Genomic DNA, 24,627 nt, shown 5'->3' on the forward strand with positions numbered 1-24,627 from the left:
GATGACTGAACAATGAGAAATAAAATACTCGTGCCAAAAATCTGTGTTTAGAAACCTTTTTTAATTTAAAAACTATTGTAGGAGATGTAACTATATATTTTTTGTAAAATTATCTCACATTCTCAACAAAAATTAATTTTTAGATCAGTTAAAGTGCAAAAGACTTTAACCAAAATTTATTAACAATAGCAGTATTATAAAACATTTTTTAAATCCAAAGTAAATAATTTATTTGCCAAATAATATAATATTAAATAATATATGTTTATCAATACACTGTTCTTGTTCATTAAAAACTTGGAAAACTAACAAATTTTGAAGCATGATAAGGTTTTTATTAACCTCTTTTTAACTATCTAAAATTTAATCATGCATTATAAATTACAAGCATCAAGAAAAGTCAAGAGAACGAAGAACAAAAAAACCAAATTTTTAAATTATTATAACTCAATCAAAATTTTAATGACATTACAGTTCAACTAAACATATAGAAATTTGATATCAAGGTATTATATTAATAATGTATATAAAAGAATGAGTTCCTCATGTGAGTGAGTTTGATGAAAATGTTACTCTTGAACATTACTTATTAAGCATTATTAATTAACTGCATTTTAATGCTTTATGGCTTAATAAGCATTAATTATTATTAACGTCACAGTAGCATAAATGTTAAATACTGAAGCAATAAGTAAGTTTTAGCACTAATGATAAATAAAGAATAAACTGCTTTTTTGAAAATTATTTTTAGCACAATCAAGCTTTAACCATAACAATGCTTATAAATAATATATTAAAAAAATATATACTGGTAATATAAATTAATTTGAAATATTTTTCACTCTTCCTGAATTATACTCTTTTATATAAGCATTGTATTTTGAAAATATTAGAATCATAAATAAAATAATACAGCATACATACGATAAAAATTTGTTTAGACTGGTAACAGAAAATTTTTAAAAAATCTGAAAAATGAAAAACATAAAATTCAGAAAAGGAACTCTTTCCCTTGGATTGTAGAATCCAAATGAATTATTTAGCAAGATTGAAACAAAATTTAACTCATTCTATTACTACATTTCCTAAATAATTTTAAAAACTATCAGAACATGCAGTTGTTCATGGTCTGTATTATTTTAAGACGTTTTAGAAGCATTATTACTTAGCTTTAAATTTACACACGTAAACTTATTTTATAAAAATATTTTTGTTATAGAGCAATAATACGTAAAAATTAAGAAATCACAATTGTTCATTAAACTTATATTCGTAATTAGCTCATTATAAAAAATATATTTGGAATACTTACTATTTTTTCATTAGATGAAATTTAAATTAAAGTATTTTTATAAGTAATAGAAAATTAAGTTACTTATATTATCACTTATTTCAAATTATTTCCATAAAAAAACTAATTTTGGTGTCTTTTAAAACAAAAGTTGAGTTTAAACTGTGGTTTAAAAAACAGCTAACCCTGAAAGAGTCACTGAGCAGAGGAAACAGTAAAAAAGTTGCATAGATTTTGTGCTGCAACTGTTCGACTCATCTACAGTCAGTTAAAATGTGCAATTTTAGCATACAACATTAATGTCTTCACTAATTCTATTTTTTAGCATAACCTCAAGCTGTTATGATCCAATGAAAAACTTTTTTCTGCGCTCTTTAAAACTTCTTAACCGATCAAGTTTTCTGAAAGAGAGAAAGCTGATATACATCCTTAGAAGAGTACCTTGTACTGAAATGCTAGATTTATACATTCTGGATTAAAAACCTTATTGTTCAACGACGATTCCTGTAAAACATAATGATAAATACTTTATAATGTGTTAAATAGAGAAACAATTTGAAGGTAAATTATACCAGTCTTACCAAATAATCATGATCAGTCTCAACAGTAGCTGGCTTTTTTTCCACTGACGCTGGTACACAAGATCAGTATCTAAATTACAGGTCTGAGCAAGAGCTTCTCCATATTCTTCGTTGTTAATCTTTGCAAAAAGATAAAAGAAGAAAACTAAGAAAACATAGCTTGCAAGTTAGAATGCATTGGAAATACGGTATTATTACAAGAATACAAAAACATAAAATTTAAACTAAAAATAGTTTTTTAATTACAATATCAATAAATTTAAACATTTGAAAATTTAGAAATATTCAAATATTTTTTAATGGAATAGTTCACGTTTACAAGCATAAATGCTAAATATAAATAATTCTATTTAAACTAAAACACTTTAGCATAGTCAGTAAAATTTGTGTTTCAAAAATAAATAAATATAAAAATCAAATGATCATCAAAATTTTAAGGATGAGGAAGTCATTTATTAGTCATTTTAAAGTATACTTTTATGTATACAGCCCCCTAAATCTTTTTAGAAGGGCACCCTGCCCTACCTATCCTTTCATGTGCCCTCTTTGACCTTTTATAATAATAAGCCATCATCGCTTAAAAACACTGTCCACTGTTTAAACAATAATTTTACATAGGTAAAATTATCTGTATACATAGGTTTAATTCTGATTACTTTTGTCAGGATAATTTTTGCAACTGGTTAAATTTTTATAAGTTTCTCTTTTCTTTTGGAGGGTATAATTGATGAATTTTTTAACGATTTTTAAAGTTATTTTTTCAATACCTTTTTTTTTAAAAAAATGTATTGAAAAAATTTTGAAAAAGAAAAAGGTTTCGTTAAATATTTATTTCCTCTTAATTTTGAGCTTAAATTATCGAAAAAAGTTGTTAATCAAAAGTTTTTTTCAAGTTGTTTATCATTAATCATTTAGTTTTCAATTTGCTTTAAGAAAATATGCATAGTGATTTTTTTAGCATGCCTTTAATTAATGATTTTTCTTATAAACTACAAATTTTTGTCTTATTTTGTTAAGGAGTGAGAATTACTTTTTAAAATATATACACACAAAATAATATAAGAGGGTAAATTTTTTAAATAGTATAAGAGGAAAATTGTTGAGGATCAAATTCAGTTACTACATAATATTACACATTTTTACAGTGTAAAGTGAGTGCCTTTTCAAAACTCTAAGCACTTTTCTGTGAGAATGCACCTTTTTTATTCCTAGGGAGAACTCTGTGTATAATGTTTTCACAAATGACTTTTATAAAATAATAATGTAAATTTAAAAGTACGAAGCAAATAATAATAACAGCACTACAAACTAAAATTAAGTATGAATAAGGGAAAAGTTTGACAAGAATTACTTTTATGTCACCATTTTTAAACATTTCTGAAAATCAGCAAAAGTTCCTAAAAAATGTTCTTCTTAAAGTTCTTAAAAAATCAATTAAAATACCTGCTTATTTTCGTTTTAGCAAAGTTACATTGTTTATTTAAGCCCAAAATTGGAATACTTTAGGAAAAGTCAAAATTAGATGGCGCGTTGTTACTTTCTTACGCAATCATAAGATTTACTTATTTTTGGCGAGGAGGAGAGAGAGGGTGTCCAAAGTTAAGAAAAAATATATTCTTTATATTTACGTCTCCATATTAATCGACGTTTTCATTATAGAAATTTGTGAAGATGACACGCATTTTATTCAGAATTTTCAAAATCCTACAAAATTAAAAATTCATAATTAATTTTAGTTCATTCGTAAATCAAGAGAGAAGAATTTTTTTTAAATATGTGATAGGTTGCTTGGGAGTGTTTATGAGCTAAACTCTTTCAGTTAATCTCCGGTTTTTTGTTTCTTGTGTGGAGCTACCGAGATTTTTTGACGAAGGTATTGATGCCGGAATTTACCCATTGAATTATATTGTAAAGGATATTACAAATTTTTAAAAAACATTTTCAAATTAAATAATTTAAGTTTCAAATAAAAATACAGTGTTTAATAATAGTTTTAAATTTGGTTTTTTCGTTGTAAAGTTTATTTTACTTTCTCTTATAATTTCAGCTACAGCTCTTCATCTTCAAGAAATCTACTATGAAAAAACTGATTGTTTTCAACAGCAAATGGAAATTACACACTCTGATGGAAAGTTGGGAGTTCTAAATTCAATCATTTACAACATTAAAGCAACCAGTGTGGATATTCTGCAAGGTCCACTTTAAATCTGCCATACATCTACATATGGCGGAAATTCCCTATGTTAATTGTGCTGTTGAAGTTTGAAGAAAGAGAGAAACCTGTAAGATTCATCACTGTTTAATGTTTTAGTGTGGTACACATTATTAACTGTTGCTGAACATTTCATAAAAACTTTCAAAAAAGCATTCAATGACTTATTGGAAATATAACTTCAAGTAAACAAAGACTTGCAATTGGAGAAGAAGTGCTATCCCCTGAAGAAGCGCTGTCTTACAAACACACATAGCTTCAAAAATTGTTCAAATTCATCAAAAGTTGGCTAGAAGTTGTTTTAGTCAAAAATTGAATAAAACTTTTTCAATCTAAACTTTACGGAGTTACGAAATTTCCTAGTGCACTGCGATACTTTTTTAATTATTTATTTTGAATAAGAGATTCTATTCTTTTGAATTTTTATTTTGAAATTAAAAAAAAAGATATATTCTCGCATTCTCCCGGTTAGTTCAAGTCTGACCATTCTAAAATTATCTTTCAATAGGACAGGTCTCATCGTTTTACAACATCTGAATTATATGATTTCCGGTATTCATAAAACTATATTATGCTGGTGTGCAAAAATTAAGGACGAAGCGGTCTTTAGAACGTAAGTTTGAACAGCAGTACTAAAAATTGATAAAAATCATCCCATAGAATTCTGAAGAATAAGGGGGAGTAAACAACTTGCCGAAAAAAAAAAATGTAATTCACAGGAACAATAAGGTACTTGAAAAAAAGCTAAAAACAGAATTATACAAATGACCGAAACGTCAATGTTACACGGGATTGACAAGAAAATTCTAACCTTCAGTAATGATCACATCTATGCAGGATTGGCATCGTCTGCACATGATGAGGACCAGGTTGTTGAGAAGCTTTTGAGAAATTGCTGCCAATCCTGCTGTATTGTGTCCCACACGTGTTCATGTTCAATCGCCTTAAAATCCGGGGACCTCGTCGGCCATTCCATGCGTCCAATATCTTCTCTCTCAAACAGCTCTGTGACAGCCACTGTACGAAAAGGTGTAAACATTATCGTCCTTGAAGATGCATTCACAGCACCTCTAAAAAGACGCTCTTGAGGAAGAAGAACCTTGGTACAATAGCGGGTTCCAATTACTGAAGGACCTTGGAAGGCGTGCAGATCAGTACGGGTACTGTAACGAATCAAACTACATTAAATAAACAGCTCTTTTTTATAACAACTCATTCAAACACACATCAACTAAATTATATTTAAAAAAAACCCGTAAGCAAAATAAATGGAAAAACATGTAACCGGTTTGTATGAATCTTAAATACATAACCTTTCTGATGTTCCATAAATTCTGTTGCTCTTTTATTTTGTGTAATCTTTTTAAGTGTTTTTTTGTTTCATGCTTGTGTTAGCCAGATTTTTTTTTAGACTGAATAACTCCTCTCCCCTTTGAAGAACTTTTCCAGAGGAAAAAAAACAGTTATTTATGAACTTATTTATGAACATACTTCTCCAAAATTTAGGTTGAAACCAATGCATTATGATGCAATTAAAACATATCACTTTTAAAACTTAAGTTGAACTAAAGTTTCTACTAAATTATTTTTAGGCTCAAGCAGTAAGCAATGGTAAACAATTCATTTGCACCTCAATTTAGATATCAAATTAAAATATTCAATAAAAGATTAGAATGTAAATAAATACCATAATTTAACTTCACAAGAAATATAAACAACGAAAGCACCTATTTACAAACATATAACCATTTCTAAAGACTGAAGCTAATTAGATCTTTTTTTTTTATAAAATCAAAATGCTTTGTTTTATCTTATCCTGATTAGTTTTGAAGCCAAACAAAATAGTACTTAACAGTTTTAAACTTCACAAAATTAGATCCAACAATCTTTTTAATTATTTATATACATAACTTAAAAATATTATTTAGAAACACAATCACTTTTCTCTACAATTAAATTCGTTTAACACCAATGTTTTTCAATTTTCAAGTACAATAGTTTTGGGTAGACAATATTTGAGGGTGCCCCTTGATTCTCGCCAAGTTGTGATCGCGATCGATCGCTAAGCTGGGCGATATTGAAACCCAATCGTGATTCTGATTGGTTAAGAATTTAGCGTTATTTTTAAATGTTCAACGGCATGTAATTTCAGAGGTCCGTTAGTTCTACTTTGGATACCGGCTGGTAAGGTTACTTTTGAATCTGGTCAATAAGATCGAAGGTATGTGGGCAGTCATTAAAGAGATTTAGGAAAAAAATGTCACCTCTAGTCCGGTATTATAGACGCCATTTTCGATTCGTATTTCGTCGAATTTATGTGGCAATGGAGATACACAGATTCTATTCATGATAAATATAGATAATATCCAACTGTTATTAGATAATTCTGTGCACCTAAATCTGAGAATATTTAAGCTTAATGAAGAAGTGAGTTGTTTTTTTTCGTTTCTTTCTGCGACTACTCCATTAATTTTTGCTTCGATTCAAAATCCTTTTTATTGGATTTATTAATTTTGCTTACATTGGGTTCATTGCAAGCTTTATTCGATGTTTTGTTGAAATCTTTCAGTATTTTATTGAAAAATCATTATGTTTTGGCAGTCATTCCTGTTACCACGGTGTTCCGCTCAAATAGAAATGGCACCAAACATAAGATCCCAATTTCGCCAAGGGACACCCTCAAGTATATTTTTACCCTTTTGCACTTATACTCGTACTCTTTGATTCGATGATGAAAATTACGTATGGTTCTTAATGTTTTCAGCTTAACCTTTATTTGTAAGAGTTTTAATTTTCCTCGAAATCTTTTCTGATTCAGTTTCAATGATGTATGGATAGCTTTATCATCAATCATACTATTTGGTGACTCTTTTAGATTTACTCTTTGCATAACACTAATTCTATCAAAGTATTCTTTTAGTTTCTTTTTTGAGTTGATGTTTCGCAGTCAGGTCATTTTCTTGTCTCTGCCAAATTGGTTTTTCTCATGAAAGAGGTTTACTTGTTTAGCATTGACTGTCGGTTTCTTTCTTCTGTTCATTCCTACACGACAAATGAATCACTTGCCGAGTTAAAAAAAAATGAGATGGTTTCGCACAAATTAGTTTTTTTCTCTCCATATTGGGGAATCAATACTTTCAAGCAGCTTAACGCAGAGGTGACAAATGCATGAATTATGAATGACATGCGAAAGTAATAAAGCTAAAAGCGAATAAATACTAATACTGAAATTTAAAAAAAGTTTTCAAAATATTTCTTCGTTTTTTTCAATCGAGGAATATGTGTTAGTTTCCTATTGCTCTTATTTAATAATCTAATTGAACCAATATCATTTATCACGGACAGATGGATATTTTAAAAGAATTTAACTGCCAACGATTTCAAATTCATCACCGTATATTTGAGAAATGGCCATAATTTTCTTTTACTTACGAAATGGCCATATTTAGGCAAACGAAAATATTTGGTGAGCTAATAATTTTCTACAATAGGCTAACATTTTGGAGACAAAGTTCAAACTAATGGTTTTTAGATTATGAATCAACCGAAACCTCAGTTTCACTACTTTTTGACGAGTGCATAACGATGCTCCAGAATTTGTTAACGTTTGAATCAAAATTCTAGCTAAATTCTAGCTAGTAAAATAATCAGCAATTCGATAACTTGATTTGGTCATTTTTTTAACGTTCGAAAAAACAGAAAGTTTTGATAGATTAACGATAGCCTATAATGATCTAACCTTGTGAGGGTTGAAATTATCAAATCAATGTTGAAATTATCAAATTATCAATCTCTTGTTGAAATTATCATTGTCATCACTGTATACATTAGACTCTTCTTTATCAAAATCACTGTAAACTTTAGGAAATAATTTTCGAGATTGTGTTCGAGTTTATACTACAAATATAGACGTATACTACAAATATAGACCAACAGATACTAAACACTTACTTTTCAAAATTAATTTCAAGGAGATAACTCAATGAAACGGTATTTTGGCTCAAATGATGCTTCTCAAATAAATTATTCCAGTAAATTAATTATTTATCACATTTAATTCAAAAAAAATCTTGGATTCAGTAGCATAACTTACTTTAAACATTTAAACTTTTAGAACACCAAAAGCAATCGTTGCCATGAGAACATAAAATGAACTAAAGCAAGTCATTTGAACTTACGTAAAAAATAAGTATTGTTTATGCGAACCTAGAAAAAAGGTAGCAATTTTTAACATTCATTTTCATTCCTTATTTTAGAATTGCTTTTTGGCGAGTTTTTTCTTTTTGTTGCTGTACGCATAAATATTTGATGCTGAATTTAACTAAAACTCATATTGTATAAATTGTTAATAGGAGTTATTAAATGTGTTTATTCATCAAGTTATTCATTTTGCTTCAATCCTACGGCTAAATTTCGACTACGAGAATCCTTCTAAGAGACGTTTTTAGACAATTGTTTCGTAGACGTCTCTTAAGGTCCACCGCATATTTTAGCCATATTACGTCTATCATAGTTATCCATCAGACATCTGTGCTTAAGCCATTTTAGGTTATACATTTATAAGTTATTTGAAAATAACTAGTAGTAAAAATTCTTTAAATATTGTTTCAACAATAATTTGTTGTTGTTGCTGAGCTAACGAAAATAGCAAGTGAGTTAAGCTAATTCCTTCGTTAGATTACTGATTCAGTTTTAACAGTTATAATAGTATTTAAATGTAAGGAATATCTATGAAAAATTAGGAAAAAATAACCACAACGATATTTTTGTTACAATAGGTTGTCTATCGCAGGTTAAATTTTTCTACTATAAACCAGCGTTTGGAGGTAAAATTTAATCTTTTAGTTATCGTTAAAAAAGTAAAGCTAGTTTCAGTCATAATCTATTTTTTTTTTGGCATGTTGAAAACTATTTCACACAACAGTCTGATGATTGGAGACAAAATTATAACTTGTCAAAAATTCTGCAGATCTTGCTTTGGCTACAATTTTAGTTTGAGCAATGAGTTAACGAAAATATTTCTGTGAGAGAAAGGCAGCTAACGATTAATATGGGTTACGCTTTGTTTCGGATTTTGTAAATGTAAAAACAATTTTATATCACATTCTTTTTTGTTGAAGCTTGCTACCTACAATGGATAAAATTATGCATTTAGACAATAAGTCTCGCTGATTCAGGGGATAGAGGGCTTTTCCTCCCAAAAGGGTGACCTTGGCTCAAATTCCACAGGTGGCTGATCGTTAAGAATTCTACTCCTGGCTTTTACTGACGACTGTGGTGACGTAAAATATCCTTGTTGGTAGATGGGTTCGAACTCCCTTGTACTTAGTGTGAGAGGCTTTCGGGGTTTTTCTTTTCATGCTTCGCATTTCTTGTATTCTACTCCATAAGAAAAATCCTTCACGAAGGCTAGTTTATGTCAATACTCTTGATCAAAGAGTTCCCCCTGTCTTCTGGGATGTTCTCAAAGTTACAAGGCTAGGCAGTTGGACATTGGTAGACATTAACTCAAAAATAGATCGGCTGTCTGATGCCGGTTATAAAACAAAAGGAATCGGTAAACGCATTGAGAAAAATTCAAAATTATGCTTTCCTGGAGAAAACTTACTTTAAACTTCTTGCTAAAGCTTTTTTTTTATGGGTGCGCTGACGAAAACTTTCGGCGGATCAATGTATGAGATTAATATTACATGACCTAACAGTTCGAAACAAAATCAGATTAAAAAAATAAACTTAATCAGCTATAAAAGCTGTTATGGTTTCAAAAATGCATGTAAGCAGGTTAGAAGCAAGCATTTCTGCTATAGACAAAATTGTTCTTGGCTGAGGGGGGATGGAGGTCAATGGTTAGCTATTTCGTAGACCAAGGCACGATAGTGGCAATTTAGTCAGCATTCAACACAGATCGCCCTTTCCGCAGACGATCGAATGGAAATCGACCTGAATCTGTATGGGTTTCATGAAGCAGCCAAACACCGTTTTTCCCAAAGATAGTTCAGTTCCTGACTCACTGAGACATCGGGACTCTTTTCTTATTGTGGTAAGCTAGCTGACTGATAAAAAGTTTTAAGGGTTGTTATAACTTACGATGTTCTCATATAATCTAGGCCTTTGTGGTCAAATGTTAAACTTCACTTCAAAAAGTTGCAGAATTTTTAAAAACTTAACAAAACGCTGTTTTGCAGTAATTATTTGGTATAAGATTATATATATATATATATATATATATATATATATATATATTGCTAATGATATAGAACTACAGCCTTAAATTTAGTAGTAAAATTCAACCTTTTGAAGTTTGATGTCAAAACCTTATTTAAATTTATTTAAGCTATGTTTTCCCCCTTTTTGGTGCTTAGCATACGAAACTTTTTCCTGGCATAACGTTTAACTAACTATCTAAAATTCGATGGAAAAATCTACAGATTATCTAGAACTTAAAATATCGTCCGCACAAATTACCTTGTTTGAACTCACTCCTGGAAAACATTTAGTTTGCGTCTTTGAACATCAAAATCCAATAAATGGATAAAAAGTTATTCAGAGTGGTTCGATTTTTTTGCACCACGTACTTGATATTTATAATTTAATAAAAACTTAAATTATTCATATATTTTTAAAAACCAAGTTCAATTAAAATTTAAACTTCTACAGCTTGAAGACATGAAAGTATCTATTAAATCTTCATACAACTTGCAGTGGGTAAAATAGTGATTGCTTCTGTCACATTATCTATTATAACATAATATTTTAACATGTATTATTTACGAACTGCAGCATTAGATATCATTAAGTATTATATTATAATAAAAAAAAATTTTGTAGTTTTTACTGAACAGCAATCAATAAATTTAATTTAAATACAAGGCACAATACGTTTATACACACAGGTTTATTCATTCATTTATTTATAACCGTCGTTGAATCGCCAACCCAAGACTGCTAATGTTCAACTCCGTAGCCTTGTCATTTTGAACCCAATCCAAACGACAAGGGCACTCCTGGCTCAAGTATTGGGAGAAATTTGTCTTCCTGGGTGACTAATTTGATGGAACTAACCCGCATTTGCGTTATTAAGAGAAGAGAATCACGAAAACCCTCCACGGTTAATCTGACTGCAAGGGGACCCTAACCCATGATCCTACTACCTCTGAGGATATTTTACGTCAGCACATACGTCGATGCAAGAAGGATGCGGAATTAATATCGACCAGCAATCGGGATTTCACCTCATTGAATCACCTCATTGGAAGGCAAACGCTCTATGCCCTGAACTATCACGGCTCCACACACATTGGTTTAGAAAAATAATATAAAAATAAAATTAAAACTATCCAATAAAAGTCAGCTTTTTTTTTAAATAAAAGACTGCTTCCTGAATAAAATCCGCTTGGACTTTTTTAGAAAAGGCTAACTTTTATAGCTACTCTACTAACTAATGCTTAAAATGGACAAGCATTTCGGAAACACTATTTGTGGTGGAAGAAAAGGTTTACTGCCTTTGGGTTTATCATTTGATGGCAAAATTCAAATTTGTCATTTTAAGAACAAAATCTTTAACAGTTTGCTCTTGTTATGTTATATTATTTTGTGGGCAAGACAAAAATTTTAGTCAGGTTGATCTGTAAACTAATAATTTGCTTTTGGTAATACGGATTATAGCAATTACTAATGAAGTATAACTGCCTATTTTGGTTCATTTTTTAATCATTAAATAAAAAAGCGATTGTAAAAAATATTAATTGCGATATTCATCAAAAAAAAATTAAGCTTTCTTATGAAATTTTTTTTTAAAAATATTGAGGCGCTCAACGCTGTTTAAATTGTATTGCAAAGAAAATTTCGAAAAAAATCAAAATAGCGATTAAAATAACAGCTAGTGTTTTTACTACTTTTCTAAATTTATACAATGTGCAAAATAAAGAGTGGACATCCTGAATAACGTATGATCTAATGATCGGATATTTTTTTCTGGATTCTTAGGACTCAATCTTAAAAGTTTATGTCTTAACCTATAAAATTTAATTATCGGAAGATAATTCAGGATAAAAAATAATATCTGATAAATATTTATTATTTTATTAAGTAATAACCGAAAAAAACTTGATTTCTGAGGCATAAAAAAAACCTTACATAATTTTAAAGTATCTAATTTTAAATTATCAATAAACTAATTTGATAACTTTAATTTATCAAATTTCAATACAAAAATCGAACAAAAGCGCTCGAATAGTTTTTGAGATATCAAATTTTGAATATACGATTCAAGATATAACAAGAGATTTTGAAGAGTATTTCGGTGACTAAATGTAAAACCAATATGAAAGTTTGATGATGCGTTTCTTGCTAAACTTTCTAGAAAAATAACAGCGATAAAGCTGGAAATCTATTAAGTTATGAATGAAGCAAAAATAAATTCTTCTTAGCCTAATTAACAGGGCCATTGGCATGTAATAAACACTAAATTACTTAATATTTTCACAAGAAATTTCAATGCATAGAACGAAAAATTTGAAATTTCAACATTAGTTGCTGTTATCATTAAGATAATTTCAACAGCAAAATAATGAACAACGACACTATTTAATTGCATTTATTTTTGATTTACCAATGTCCATATTTAAAATTGATTTGTCATAAAGGCTCGATGGAGTGCAATTTTTAAACCTAATCCAAACATTAAAATCCCAACATGCATGGAGTAATTCCAAGGATAAATAAAAATATTTTCAGAAGAGATTGCAATTGGTATCAAATTATTTTAAAAATTATGTAATATTTTTAATTTCAAAAAATACTTATATTTGTATTATATTAAATTTTCAAACACAATTTTAATAAATCTATTTTAGCAAAAAATTAAAAAAAAAAATGTTTTCAAATCTACTAAACCAAAGGTTTTTTCAGTACGAAGTTTTTTTCACATTTTTTCAACTTAATAGTAAAAAATTAACAAAAATTATAATACTTTTAACTGAATATGGCATGCGCAATTGCAAAAAAAAATTGTTTTACTGTTGTATTAATATTTTAAGAAACTTATAGTTGTAACAAATTTTAACATATCTGACGGATGTAAACAAATCGGGTAACACTCAATGCATTTATATAAATGTTTAGAAAAAAGATTACGTAGTCATTCTTACTTTTCAGGATAAAATAAAAATTCAAATTTTTCTTTTTTAAATTTTCAAACTGTAACGATATTAACTACATGCATCTTTAAACATACATCTCACATCTGTTTTTATTTTCCAGAAAGGAATGGGGTGTATTCAATCTTAAATTGTTTGATGGCTTTAAAATAGTTGTCAAACAATAGACGTCTCCTTAGTATTTATTATAAGGATTCCTCATCTTGGCCCTCTGTGGATGTATTTTTTCTTTGTTCTCACCAATTTACAAAGGGGAGTCGTGGTGGCTCTGGGGATAAAGTGTTGGGTTCGAACCCTAGCGATGGCTGATCAATACGAATTTCGCATCCGTCTCGCACAGATCATAGTGCCGACGTAAAATATGATCAGTGGTAGATGGATCATGGATTAGACCCTAGCCGACAGTCTAACCGTGGGAGGTTTTCGTGTTTTCCCCTCTTTGAAACGAAAATGTGGACTAGTTAAATCAAAAAATACTTCACGAAGGCAAATTTCTCCCCATACTTGATCCAGCAATTCCCTTGTCTTCTGGATTGAGTTCAAAATGACAAGGCTACGGAGTTGAACATTAGTAGTCGTAAATCCCTAAAATTGGGTCGAATGTCCAACGACGGTTATAAAATAAAATTTACAAGGGGGTAGGAGTTAAATCAATTCTACAGATTCGGAAAAAGCTTTTTCAAAGAGATTTTCACAACTGATCAAATGGTAGTTATTTAAGCATATCCCTTGTTGCTTGATGGGCATTGGACAGGGGGACATTTAATGACCAGCGTGTAAAAATACGTACTTTTTACTTTTGTTAAAAGTAAGAAAATTGCATGCATGCATAAAAGCGAAAAATTTTCTTGATGGTATTTTTCCACTATGGATAAAAAAAGCTCTTTTGAAGTTAAGGAAAGTGAAAAAGATTGTGTACATCAAAATTCAAGTTTATTGGAATCAAAGTTTAAGAAAATATTCCACGTGTTCTGAAATCTGTTGTTTTGAGCGGAGAAAGAAAGCTAGCAAAAAGAACTAGCAAAGTTATTAAGGGTTTTATATAGTATAAATAGTATTACTGTAACTAGAAAAAAAACTAAAAGTGTTTTTGAATCCTAATTGAGAAGTTAAAATTGAATTTTTTATGGAAACAGGTTTAGATCTTAAAATTTATGGAACATGAGAATAAAATTCTTACCTGAATTATGGAGTATCACATTATCAGAAAAGAAGGCCGCAACTTGTTCTGTAAAAATTGCAAATAAAATAATGCATAAATATGGTCATAGGCATTTCAAACCATAAAATTCAATAAAAAAATTCATTAAAAAATTAATGATACTTATATTTTACAAAATGTAAGTGTGCATGGTGCAAAAGATCATAAGAGCAGGGAAAAACGAGACAGTAACTTATAGTTTGTCTACATAAAGAACTCTCCTTAGGACAAAGTCTAAAACCGTCTACTGTTATGGAAATCAGCAGAAATAGTTAATCACAAGAGGGTACTTTTATTAACGTCAATGTTTCATTAAATGTGGTAATAAGCACTGCCGGTATTATGGTAATTGGTGTAGTTTTAATAGGTAGCAAAAATACTAATGGTACAGTGTATTTTATTAGTCTATTTGGTACCTATTAAAACTGCATCAATTCTGCGCAGTTTCATAATAGATATTGTTATTATAGATTTGTATTACTAATGTGAATTATTTTTATACCCTCCAAGGGCTCAATTTTAAGAACTGATTGGATGGAAATTATAAGTAAATCAAGCAAGCAATTTATTTCTCATTATTATTCGTAAGTAAATTATACTTTTACAAGCTTTTAATTAATGTACTTTATTATGCATGCATATACCTATAAATTAATTACATGTTTTGTACTCAAATAATAATCTCATTTTCAAGAAAGTTGAATCTTAGTGAAAATAAATTTTAATTTAGAAAATTTTATGTTTGATTGTCTGCATTTTTAGTATTTTAAGATAGTAGTTTAAAAAAAATCTTAGTAAAATTTAATGAAAGTTGTTAAAAAATTCACTGAAAATTTGAAAAAAGTTCAGAGGGAATGTATTGTCTCCGATTCTATAACATAATTTAGTAATATATATTAATTAGTCAATTGTTAGCATTAATTAGTTAGCTCTTGAGTTCACCCTTTTGAGCTGTTAAGACCGACACATTAGTTTTCATAAATCCGATCATTAGAACAAAAGCTATGCAGAGTTATCTCACTTTCTCTCTCTCTTTTTTTTTTAAGTGGTCCATTTGAGCTGCTAAATTTGAATGAAATCAGAATGGGATGTTATTCATGCAAATTCATTGTTTCTACAGCAAAATTTATTCTTTTAGTTGCATTTGTTTTTGCTATTATTATATGAAATTTTAATACTTTACGAACTTGATATCAAAACAGTTTAAAAAGATAGTACAATCGTGTCGATTTATTTATTTTTACAAATGATTTTCTTTAAATAATAAATTTTTTTTGTTTCTTTTTGGTAATTTAGTATATTTAATATCACATTCATCATGATGCACTTTTTTTGGATCTTGGTCCAATAGATGCGACTTTTTATATAGTAATTTTGCCAAACGTATTTCATTTTTTTTTTTTTTTTGTTTTAATATTTATTTTCAGCCAGATTCTTCAGAAAAAAAAGAGCCAGAATGTTAATTTTTATCGAGATGATTTATAGAATACCTACTTCTCTTATTTACTAAGGAAACATGATATATACTTATTACTAAATTATATGAATAATTGATAAATTAAGTTATTAATTAATATCAGAAATTAATATTCAATTTTATTAATCAATTAACAGAATAATTGAAAAATCTATTTTATTAATATGAAGAGATTGAGTCGAAGAAAAATAGAACTATAGTCATGAATATTAAAAAAATTCTTTAAATCTGAAACAAGTCTTATAGTTGGAGGTTTTAAGGCAATTGTTTCGCTTTCAAATTTCAAACTTCTCCAGACTAAACTTTCAACCTTACTCAAGTGGAAATTGGAATTTAGTTCATTTTTATATCTGAATGACAAAACTACCCATTGAATTTTTGGGGGCTATTTCTATATCATGACGCCCGGTGGCTGAGTGGAGCCACAGGTCCTTGGTTCGATCCTTGGGCCGGGCAAGGTTGACTCAGCCTTTCATCCCTTCAGTAGGATTGATGAATGAGTACCATGGAAACTAAACACTGGGGGTTTCGTGCTCGGCTGACCCCCTAACCGGAACATCTGCTCCTGCACTCCAGAGCCCAAGGTCAAGAAAATTAAGATGGGCACAGTAGGCCTTGGCTCTCTATGGGCTGTCACGCCACTGAGTTCAGTTATTTCTATATCATCAGTCCAGAATCTTATTTTCAATCAAGATTAATAATAATGTTCTTTGTAGACTTGGAAGTAAAGGAAATGTCTTTTAGCTGTCACCGACGTTTGTGATGCTGTAGTGTGTCTACCAATACATAAATACAATTCTAATTCACTAGTATATAAGATATGTTAACTCGCTTCAATGTTGGGGTACCTTTTCATAGATGAATTGTCTCCCCACAATGCAATTGATATTAAACAACCTTGCAAATTTTATTTTTAAAGTTTATCTGTTTAATAAAATTTATTTTCACTTTTGTTTTACTTTAAGTCTCATGTATTTCGTTTTTGAAGATTAAGTTATAAATAATTTTGTGCTCATCTTGTAGCTCACTCGAGAATAAAAAATTTTTTTTGTGGCATCTGAATTTTTTTTTTACTACTAGTTATATTTCTATAATGAATTTTGGTAGGTCTGAAAGCGAAAAAAACTGTAAGCAAAAATTAATTACTCACGCATCTGCCTTGTAAAATTGTTTTTGTGAATGATTTAAAAGGAATGATCCTAAAATAAAATTTTCTTTCAAGCCTGCGCAATTTTAACAAGTTTTTATATTAACTATAAAAAATGTAATAATCAAACAAGGAAAAACTTTAGTTTCAAAAGATTAATAAAGACAAAAAAAAAAAAAAATTCAAGTTGAGATATGTTTGGCATCTTTCTATTATAAACTACATATCGGAAATAAATGTTTTTCAAAAATGAAATTTGTTTTATCAGTTTTAGAAAAATCTATTTCAACGTTTATAGCATTAGCAATAGAGAGAAAACAGTTGCGAAGCCACTTTTTATTGAAATCAGTAACGAAGCACTTGCATTGTTTTTCATATTGCACGACAAAACTGGAGCCAAAGTAAAATTGTTGCTTGGGTATTGTTTTTGGTTATTATTTTTTATTGGCGAGGCAGCTAACCAAAGATTTTGGTGCGATAATGGTTTTTTTTATTATTATTTTTTTATACAAAAAATTGGCGCTTTCGGTAAAATTTAAATACTGCAGTTTGAGAAAAATTATATGAACTTGAAATTAATTAACTTTACATAAACTTTAGATAAATTAGATTTTGTTTGGGTGAACGGGAGGACAAAATTTTTTAAAGGGCTAACAATTTGCTAAAATTGGAGACAAAGTTCTAACTGGTGTTTTTTGATCGGAATTAAGATAAAATTCGTTTTCTGGGAAAAAGAATCGCAATATTTTGTCAAGGCTATATTGTAAGAGAAGTTTAAGTTAAACGAAACGTTTTAGTGGGGTAAGGATTGCCTACTATGGATTTTGTTTAAAAGCAAAATTCAAGCCTCGGGTTTTTTTAAATTAAAAACTTGTATTGGCCATTAATCACTTTAATTTACAAGTGAGTTTTCCTTATATAGCTTAAATTTCAAGGCAAAAAATTCAAACTTTCAGGTTGTAGATCAAAAATCGTCGCTTTGAAACTAAACCGTGGTAACTCAAAAAAGCAAGTTTTTCAGGAGAGTGATTTCAAACTTTCCGCGCTAATGCTAATCGCGGGAATGCGATGACGATTTACTGCTCTCTAAATTAACTTTATGGAACTATAAAGATAACAGGTTGTTTTTCTAAAAGGGTGATTTTTTTTTACACAAAATGACCCAAAAATCTCATTTTTTGACTTTTTTGAGTTACAACGATTTAGTTTCAAAGCGACGAAATGATCTAAAACGTTTCTTCGTAAATACTATAATAGACTAAAAATATTTTTCGGGGGGTAATGGTTTGCTTAACGATTTTCTATAATGGACTTGCTATTAGGTTAAAAAAATAACAAAACTTATTTCCTTATATACTTGATGACTTTGGAGAAGCTAATGATAATTTTTTTGATAGGATAACGATTTACAATGAGTACGCTAATGGCAAAATTACTTTAGATTAAACGACGAGTTAACGAAAATGTTTGGAGGGCGGACATGATCTAAATGCTTCTTACAAAGCGTTAAATTTTAAGACAAAATTCAATTTTATATTTGCCCACTTTACAATTTAGGCTGAATTTGCTTTTTACCGAAAATTGTTTGGAGGGATAACGGCTTCCTACAATAAACTCTAATTTCAGGCAGACAATGGTGCTGGTGAAATGGCTTATGGTGTTTCAGATAATAACTTAACTATATCTTAATTTGAGCCGTGGTAGTTCAGGGGATAGAGCCTTCAAATGAGGTGAACGGGGTTTGATTCCCAGCGAAGGCCAGTCGATACGGATTCCGCACCTGGCTCGCACCGACCGCAGTGCTAACATAAAATATCCTCAGTGGTAGACCGATCATGGGTTAGAGTCTCCTTGCCATCAGGCTACCGTGAAAGGTTTTCAAAAAGTCCTTCTGGAAGGCAAATTTCTCCCATTACGTTACACAGGAGTTCCCTTGTCTTCTGGATTAGGTTCAAATTTACAAGGTTATGGAGTTGAACATTAGCAGTCGTAAACCCAAAAAAGTGGATCGGCTGTTCAACGACCGTTATAAAATTATAAAATATTTCTTAATTTGATAACTGTTTTTGAATGGAAGGCTTAACATTTATCTACAAGAAATTAATGTTAAATTGCAAAATTCAAACTATTTTTTTTAACCCAGTTAGGACCTCTTTTTGGTGTAGTTTTTTAAATTTTTGATCGACGGCTTAGTGGAAAGTTTGACGAAATAACACAAAATAGTAATTTCTCACAATAAGCTAAGAGTTATGAAGAATTTTGGTTCAAAAATTAGCTTAATCAATCATAAACTGCTTTGGCTAAAAAACACTTTTGGGTATGTTAAAATAAAACATTCCTGCAACAATAGAACAGTGGCTCATAGATATCAAAGATCTACAATTTCATGACCAATGCAATGATGTTCAGCATTTACTTTACTTTCTGGGCAAGTTGGCAAAAAATAATTTGGAGTTGGTGTGCTTCGAGTAAACATCTAAGCCAATCCATCCCAACATTATCGCAGTGAGACTTTTTTTAAAATCTTTTTGTTTCAAAGAGAAATTTTTTTAAGTTGGTTGGCTAATGAAAGTTTTTGATGCCAAACAGAGGCTTACGATTTACTGTTAGGGTCCAACTGAGTTGTTAAATTTGAATCTTCTAAAATCATGAATTTTTACTTAACAAGAAAGTTAACAAGACTGCTTTCGTCATTATTTTCAGTTGGGTTAATGTTTTTTTAAACTATTTATAGGTGGAGTGGGTAACAAAGTTCTGGTTGACAAATGTCTGGTAATTATTTCCTACAATGGGCCAAATTTTGAACTCAAAGTCCGATTTCTTTTTATTTTTTATTTTATATCATAACCGTCGTTAAACAGCAGTACGAATTTTCAGTTTACGGCAGCCAATGTTCAACTCCGTAGCCTTGTAATTTTGAGCACAATCCAGAAGACAAGGGAACTATTGGATCAAGTATTGGAAGAAATTCCCCTTCATGGATGACATTTTAATGGAACTAACTCTCATTTGCGTTACGTGGAGAGAAAAACCATGAAGACCTCCCACGGTTAGCCTGGCGACAAAGGGGACTCTAACCCATGATCCGTCTATCACTGAGGATATTTTAAGTCAGCACTGTGGACGGTGCGAGGCGGGTGTGGAATTCAAATTAACCAGCCTTCACCGGGATTCGAACCCAGTTCACCTTATAGAGGGGCGAGTGCTCAATCCTCTGAGCCACCACGGCTCAAGTCCAACTTCTTGTTCAATTCCATAGACAGCAAGTAGCTAAACTTGTTAAATAAACTTGTGAAATAAACATATTTAGCGTTCGGGACGCAAAGATAAATAACACAAATGCCATTAGAAGGTATTAAGTGGGACAGGCTACGTTGGTACTACGTTGAACAATGATTAACAAAGTTAAGAAAGGGAGATTTTTTATTTATTTATTATAAATCATTTTAGTTTATGAATATGTTTCACCTACTGTCACAGTAACACTTTGTGAAATGTTAACAATTTACTCTTTTATTTAAATCTTATCTTTTAATTTTTTAAACCTTTATTTCTTTTTTATTTATAGAATTTATTTCACGCGAAATTTCCCTAGTGATTTTCTTAAATTAGGGTTTTGTCTTCTCGATTTAAATGCAAATAATTTTTTTAAATATCCTGTTTGGCAAAACTTCACTTTTCTTATTATAAAGAATATTAACTTTCTGTTCTCTCCTCTTCGCTGGTCATCACGGTTATTATACTTCCTGTGGGGAGAGATGCCCCTCTATACCCGCCTTTATTTTTTCTTCATTTATTTTTTCAGGGGGGCTTAATCAATTTGATTCGTCTGATTTTCAAACTCTTCGCTCTTTAAATTTAGTAGTCTCTCGCTTTTTTGGATCAATACCAATTAACGATTTTTTTTAAAAGATTTAACACTTTAGGTCCGAATTGAGAGAACTTTTTTTTACATCCTTTTTCTTTGCTTTTAAGTTTAATAAAATCCTCGAATCGTACATTTCTGTTAATTGAATATCTACTTTTTAAAACTTTAATTTTCTTTAACATTAAAGACCTTTTCAAATTTAAGCATTCCTTCTGCATTTATCTTAATGATCATTTAAATTTGTCTTTTTCGTGTATCTTATTCTGATGCACGACGCTTTATGTTAAATTCTCTTGTCCCCCATTTCTAATTCAAGGCTTTTTTTTGTTAAAATTGTGTCAAAAGATACGTTTTACTGGTAAAATTGTGAATTTGTTCTAAATACATGTTGTGCTAAACTAAAAGAATGTGGGAATACACCATTTTATTTGTGTTCATTTTTGTGATGGTTTTTCATTTTTTTTATTTCGGTATGCGGTGAGTAATTTGGTTGTGGATTGGTTGTTATTTTGAGTAATGTTATTGATTTGAGTACAGGTTTTACTTTACTTTGTAAACATCTCACCTTGTAAAATACTAAGCTTGTGTCTGGCTATAGCACGTCATTGTCTTATTTATTTATGATCATGATTAATGTTAGTTTTAACCTTATTTCAAATTTGGTGATACCAATTTATCCAAACCTCACACTTTGTAACCTATTGGGTTATCCAACGACATCATTGTACCACTTTTATTTAATGATCACGCTCATCGTCATCATAAATGGCTCGACAGCCCAAGGCGGGTCTTGGCCTTCTGAAGAAGTTTTTTCCATGCTAAGCTTTTTCCTGCAACCGAATTTCCGGTCCTTAGTTTTTAAGACCAAAAGGTCTTTTTTTAAGCCATCTATCCATTTCAAATTCGGCCTGCCTTTTTTTCGTGAACCAACAGGTCTGGCATTGAAGTTTCTATTTTTGGTACGATTTTCATCCATTTTGAAATAGTGGCCTGCCCATTTTATTCGTCGCTTAATAAAGTCAGTAATATCAGGCTCATTATATGAGTGATAGGGCTCTAGATTTGTCCTTCTAAGGTACACATCATTTTTTTTAAAATTCCCCCAAAAATACTTCTCAAGACCTAAATCTCAAAGGTACCCAACATAACCTCCTTTGTACAAGATATGGTCCAGGTTTCAGAAGCATATGTTAAAATTTACCTTAAAAGAGATTGATATCATAAAACTATCGTTTTTCTATGAATTACATTTTTTAAATTTATTTTCGAATTCCATTAAAACAACTATTGGCATATTGTTATATGATCACGTTCCCCTTAATTTAATTAATCTTGATCCTATTTCCGGCCTTAATTCGTTTGTGTGTTACATACTTATAAAACTCACTATTTCCTATTTTTAACTCAATGACTATATCCAAATGCAAGTACAAATTCCAAGATATAAATATTATTACAGTATCAAAAAAAATATGTAAAAAGGAAATCGGTGTTCAATCTAAGTCAAATGGTCAAACTTGAGTCATTTCTTTTCACTGCAAATTTTATTTCAGTTGATTTTTGAGAATAAAATGAAGTTCATTCAAAGATTTTCCCACTAAAGTAAAAATTAAAATTTGTGGGTTTTTTGACAAAAAATTAGTTTAATTGTTTTTGGCATTATTTTTTAACGGGTAATGCTAACAAAACAATTTCGATGGGTATTAGATTTCCTACAATTTGTTTGATTTGGAACCTTTGTCACTATCAACGATACCTTTTTTAAGGGTAGTGCAATTATTTCCTACAATGGACAAATGCTTGAAAACAAATTAAAACTTGTGGTTTCTAGGTTAATATTAACATGCGCCAGCCAAATTTTTTTTTTAATTAATTAGAACTTTTGGGTGTCTTATTGATTTCCCACGATGGGTAAACATTTGAAGAAGGCTAATGTACGTTCAAACTTTTATTTCTTAGTAAAATATTAGCTAAGATATGGCTTTGCATACCTCTTTTGGTAGGTTACCTGAATTAGCAAAACGTCTACTGAAAAATAACATTTTGAGGTCAAATTCGATATTGTGGTTACTAGCTCAAAATTTAATTAAAACTTGTTTTGGCTATTTTTATGAAGTCCGGTTTGTAGTTCATACAATAGGTCAAACCAATTTTGGCCAAAAACTACATTTGAGCAAGTGATTTAACAATGCGAATATTTTGATTCCAGGAATTCTGGGAACTGCAAAGGGTTACGTTTAAAGAAAAAATTCAAATTTGAAGATTTAAGGACAATGTATTTAGAGTGTATTTTGCCCTGCTATGATGTTTTGGTGGATGGACTAACAAAAATTCAATTCGGACTAGAATTTACTAATATTTTTCTACAATGGGTTACCGATTGGAGATAAAACTGAGCCTGTTTTTATGTTAAAATGTAGTTATAACCTATCAATCCAAAAACTTTTTGAAAATGGGTTAATCTTATGGTGGTGACTTTCTCCTACGAAGGACTTAACCAGGCATTGTAAATGGCAAAATTCATATTTGTGATTTCTTTTGTCAAAAAAAGAGCCGACACTTGTTTATTAAATCAATATATAACTTGTAAACTTTCCACTATTTTTTCTGAAATTAGCTGCAACTTGTTTAGGACATTTTGTTTCATAAAAATGGGCAAATAAAAATTTCTGATGGACTAAGGAGGGCTAGCAATTTCCTACATTCATTGCTGTCAGTTAAAACATATTTCATAACTTCGGTTGTGTTCATGAAAATTTATGTTTTTTTTAGTAATTAGTATACGCTTTTCAGTAATTTAATGCGAGGTTTTTAAAATATTAATTCGATTATCTTTAAATAATTTAGATATAAAATTTCATAGATTATATCACTCCAGAAAATGACATAAAAAAACTGTGTTATACAACATTAAAGAGTATTGAAGCAATAGTTTCATAGAAAATGTGTGTTGCAATTTGCAACACGCAAAAATTTGAATGAAACAAGGGAAAAAATCTTACCAGAACTAGGTCGCTAAACATTATACAATTTACACACTAACTTCCCTTCCAAAAAATTAAGGCTCACAACTTTTCCTGCAAAAATTACAAAGAAAACAGTAAGCAATGCTTAAATAAGCCTTTCAAATCACAAAATTAAATTAAAAAAAATTATATTCAAAACACTTTTAATAAAAACAACAAATATATGCATGGTGCAAAAGAAAGAGAAACAAGTGAGTAACATAGAAGAGGTGGCTTAAGTTTTTAATGCATTCTTATAACACTTGCTTGATTATTTCATAAAGATGTATATTGAACAATAAAAATGAATTAAAAATTATTATGCAAAAGAATTGGTTTATCTTTCCCTCACAATGCATGCATGTGATTTAACATTAAACAGATATAGACAAGCTGACTTACAGGATTGGGAGGATTTTCTTTTTATGTAAATTTCCAGCTGTCTCTTGTTTATTAAATCAAAAATTCGCTGTAACCGAGGAAAATTTTTAGATAGCTCACGATTTTTTTCGATGGGTTAATGGAGGATTCCCAAAAGGTGCCCCGTCAATGGATCGACGTCTACAGATGTCCGTGAAAAGAAGTACCAACACTTAGAACTTTTATTTTTTTTTTTTTAATTTTTAAAACCTATAATTATATTTAGGTAGAATGCGCAAAAAAAAAACGGACCACCCTGAATAACTT

General features: G+C 29.9%; 1 long non-coding RNA gene across 1 annotated transcript; it reads right to left on the reverse strand.

Annotated features, from left to right (window-relative positions):
- Positions 1-1,871: 1,871 nt before the first annotated feature.
- On the reverse strand, positions 1,872-24,003 carry LOC147806681 (uncharacterized). Its single transcript, XR_015428497.1, has 4 exons — positions 23,938-24,003; positions 14,423-14,470; positions 4,896-5,247; positions 1,872-1,991 (listed from the first exon to the last, which is right to left on the reverse strand). It is a non-coding gene; the product is annotated as an uncharacterized LOC147806681 (long non-coding RNA).
- Positions 24,004-24,627: the final 624 nt, after the last annotated feature.

This window comes from Parasteatoda tepidariorum, chromosome 8 (genome assembly GCF_982258835.1).
Source record: "Parasteatoda tepidariorum strain Cologne lab strain chromosome 8, Ptep-v5.0, whole genome shotgun sequence".
Lineage (NCBI taxonomy): Eukaryota > Metazoa > Arthropoda > Arachnida > Araneae > Theridiidae > Parasteatoda > Parasteatoda tepidariorum.